Source organism: Cervus canadensis, chromosome 9 (genome assembly GCF_019320065.1).
Source record: "Cervus canadensis isolate Bull #8, Minnesota chromosome 9, ASM1932006v1, whole genome shotgun sequence".
NCBI classification, from domain to species: Eukaryota; Metazoa; Chordata; class Mammalia; order Artiodactyla; family Cervidae; genus Cervus; species Cervus canadensis.
The window spans coordinates 63,575,111-63,579,280 of record NC_057394.1 but is presented as its reverse complement, the minus strand read 5'-3'; the positions used below and the strand labels follow the sequence as shown (position 1 = coordinate 63,579,280).

The following is a 4,170-nucleotide window of genomic DNA, read 5'->3' as shown; positions in this document are numbered from 1 at the left end:
GAGTGGAACTTAATTGGCATTTATTTTCGATGCCCTTATAAAGGGTGACTCCTGGGCCCGCTGAAATGGAAACCATCCGAGCTCCTAAATGACTGGCAGGGGACCTGAATTGTACTCTCCGCTTTGGTTAATCTAGATGCCCGGCAAGTAGAATGTATTTGGGGCTTTTTTCCAGGATCAAATGTATCAAATGGTGGATGAAATGGGAGAGCTGCCCAGTGAGAGTCAGCCTTAGATGCATGGGAACAGGAATAGCGGTTCCTTCTGTCAACAAGGAGGCTTTTTTGTGTGTGTGTGTGTGTAACTAAAGAAATTCAGCTCACTTACTGGTCTGGCTAAACTTCAAAAATGTGTGTTTTTTCCCTTCTCCCAGGAACATTTTGTTCATACTGTTGGTTAAAAGCAGGCCGCTTTCACACAGAAGTACAGCAGGAAGTATTTAAGTTAGATAAAAGGAAGGACTACTTGGCAAAAGGAGTGACTGCAGGAATGGGTTCCCAGGGGGATTATGGAACCTGATTTTTATTCATGGACTTTCCTATTAAATAACTTAAATAATAAGGGTGGCTAGGCATAAGCCTATGTCGCCATTTTTTAGAGGCCTGTGCTTTGAGATTCAGAGGAAATGAACCCACAGCCCTGAGGTGGCTTTATGGGGGTTGAGCTGGCCTTGGAGTTGGGATCAGATGTGGGAAGACGAGTAGGGAAGGTGCAGAGTGAAATGGATCACAGAGACCAGGGCAGGACATCATGAGGGGCAAGTGGGACAGAGAAAGCAGGGTGACCGGCACGTGATCACTGAATAACAGGCATGGGAGGATAATGTTAGCAGGTTATGTGAGGGCTGGGTTATAGAAAGCTGGGAAGGTTTGGCCAGGGAATTTACAGATTTTACTCAACAGGGGACTGGGCCTTCCGTGGTGGTTCAGTGGTAAAGAATCTGCAGGCCAATGCAGGAGACTCGAGTTCGACCCCAAAATTGGGAAGATCTCCTGAAGACAAATGACAACCGACACCAGTATTCCTGCCTGAGAAATCCCATGGACAGAGCAGCCTGGCAGGTTACAGTCCATAGGGTCCCAAAGAGCTGGACATGACTTAGCAACTAAACAACAACAGAAAAATGGCAACTAGCGAGTCTTTTTTTTCCCCTCAGGTTTTTCAGCAGGAAAAGGAAATGATGGAAATTGTGCTTCAGGGGTCATGGCCTTTTAGAGGTCGAAGGGAACTTAGGGTCATGTAAGGATTTCTCAAGCTCTAGTGGCATCTGAGTCATTTGGTAGGAGTGGGGGTGGTGTACTTGTTAAAATTCAGACTCCCAGGCCCTGCTCCTAGAAGTTCTCATTCGGGAGCTCTGGGTGGGGCTAGGAATCTGCAGTTAAACAAAGGCAATGGTGCTCTGGTGCCACTGGTCTAAGACCTACACTGGGAGGCCACTGCCAGCCTTCTGGGAGACACTGTTCATGGGGTCCAAGCAAGGAAGCCTCTGGTGAACTCCTGGAGAACCACTGAGAAAAGAGCCCTAAAACCACGCGAAAAAGAGTTTGGGCCCAGAAGGCAAGAAGCTGACTTTTGGTGGCAGCAGTCCAGTAGGAGGTTTCAGTCTCCCTTCCTCTTGCTCTCTACACACTCCAATCTTGGAGGGCCTTGAAGCATCTATGGGAGGAAGGCCAAAGAAAGAAAAGAGAAATAGAACACACCCTCTTTCCTGGACAACAGACCCTTGCCGAGTCCATTGAACCAGCACACTAGCTCTCCAAGGTAATAAGCCCTGCCTTGGAGCATCTGCCTATTTCTGTGGTGTAAATACTCTCCACTATGGCCATCTACCAATGTGACGTCAGGAATACAGGGTTAGAAAAAGAAGCCAAAATAAGATCTTGTGAGCTGGCAGGAGCCTGATCCAGCTCATCACTGTTCCTAACCTGAAGTCATGCCCAAGCTGGGGTAGTGGAAAAGAACTATCTAGAATGAGGACAGAGTTGCTAAATAGTATATTGTCCTAAACTGTGCTTTATTGTTTAACGTGACCATAGGGGAACCTCCCTGTTAGTCCAGGGCTAAGATTGCTGCTCTAGCCCAGCCAGGGCCCAGGTTGGCTCCCTTGGTCAGCGAACTAGATCTCACATGTGGGAAACAGTCATAGAAATAAATATAAAAATAGTAAATAAAATAATATAAAGTGACCATAGGGCTTTCGGGTAAACTACTCAAATTCTCATCCAATGACAAGGGGAAAACTGAACAAATTTCAGATTGGGGATAGTAAGAGACCAGAAAAAGTTACAGTTTGGTTATATCCTAAGGATGGTGCCTGTCTTACGGGCTACTAGGGGAACTTTTATCTTTAAAACTGGTAAGATACTTTTCAAAAAGAATTATGACGTGGAAATACAAAACTGAAAGGTACACGTGAACTCTTCGAACCTCGGATTGAGAACCACAGATGCGGGATATTCTGTAGTTGATGAGGTTTTTTATGGAGTTTTCTTTACTGTTCCGAAGCAGATGTCGGCCAGAGGAAGGCAGCTGTCTCACTGATGGCAAAACAAACAAGTGAAATTGTTCAAAGATGCAAAAACTGGTACAGTTAGAACCCCCAAAGACGCGCATGAGACCTACCACATAGGAATACTATGATGAAATGAGCAAACAGACTTGAACGTGTCTAACACACATAGTTTGCAGTCAGTAGGTTGTGGTTTTCCTTCAGAGCTTCATTGCACTTAGGTGGTGTTGGATGTTGACTCCCTGTGAGGGAGCATCCTCCGTGTTAATAAATCTAAGAATAATTTCTATTTCCCCTCTGAAGAATGTCACAAGCGAAGCCTTAGGTAGCCTCAATGAAGGGGAGAGCGAGAACCTTCTAAGACCCTTTGGCGGGTGGGGGATGAGGAGGAAGTAAATGAGAACCAGAACCAGCTTTAAATTGGGCTCCAAAAGTGTCGGGCGCTCGTGCAAACAACTTCTGGGTAGTTGAAGCCGCCTCGAGAACACCAGGAGCGCAGCTCTCCCACACGGGCTTCCTCATCCTGGGGTTCATGGAGGCAGAAAAACTGCGCCCGGCGAGATGCTGCTTCCAGCCGAGACCGGGCGAGGAATCCGCGGGGACCCTCTATCCTTCATGCTTGCTTTCAACGAGGGACTTTCTCCGGTTTTAAAAACTACGTTCACAAGCCACCATCTCCCACTTTCAACGGCACAAATACTGCTTTTTGCCATTGGGTCAACAGAACCTGGAATGTTCCAGGCAGCCCCGTGTCCTGTATCTTGAGAGGAAGGGAAATTTCTGGGACGGAACGGGGCGTGCGTGCGGCACTGCACGGCGCTGAGGGGAGAAGGGCAGACCCCCATGTGCCGGGAACACAGCCCTAGCGCTTCCCCGGGCGCGCGGGTCTGCCCGGAGCTCGGCGAGCGGGGCCAGAGGGCGGGCGGCACCGAGGCTCGTCCGCGGCGCTCCGGGCGGGTGCCTCGCAGGTGCCCCGGCGTCCAGCACACGTCGGCCTCTGTGGAAGCGGTTTTATGTCTTCACCCAAAGCAGTGCCAGCCCTCTGGTACTCTGCCGCCTTCTCCTGAGGAATTATGAATAATGACTCATCAATCTAGAATCTACACAGACGAAGACGCGGTGTCTAGAATCAGGAGGCGGGATGAGATCACAAAGGACGCGAACGTGCAGAGAAGAGATTCGAGTGCCGTCTTCCCAGGGCGCCGGCCGTAAAGTAGCTCCGCATGCGCAGAAGCAGGTCTGTCAGCAGCTGCCGGAAGGGGCGGGGCAGGAGGAAGCTGAGACTAAAGACTCAATTTGTCTAGGTTTGAGCTAGCGCTCGTCGTCTCCCACATGGTCTAGCGGTTAGGATTCCTGGTTTTCACCCAGGCGGCCCGGGTTCGACTCCCGGTGTGGGAACGCCATCACATTTTTGGACAGAAGACGAAAATAAATCAAACACCTCTAAACTAGGGGAACACTGGTGTTTTTAGAAAGAGCTATAACCCCATTTCAGAACACCCAGGGGAAATTGAAGCTGAAGAGAATCGGGGTCTACCCTAGAGTGAATGGTTGTACAGCCCACTCAAAGCCGGTTGACCGGCAGGAGCAAACGGAAAGGAAGTAACTCGAAAGAGTGCTGACTTTGCCTTTGAAATGTCTTTAAATCTGAGGAGCAGGGA

The 4,170-nt window shown here is 49.1% G+C and overlaps 1 non-coding gene across 1 annotated transcript; it reads left to right on the top strand.

Moving 5' to 3' along the window:
- The first annotated feature begins 3,835 nt into the window (after nucleotides 1-3,835).
- Nucleotides 3,836-3,907, top strand: TRNAE-UUC. The gene has a single exon. It is a non-coding gene; the product is annotated as a tRNA-Glu (tRNA).
- Nucleotides 3,908-4,170: the final 263 nt, after the last annotated feature.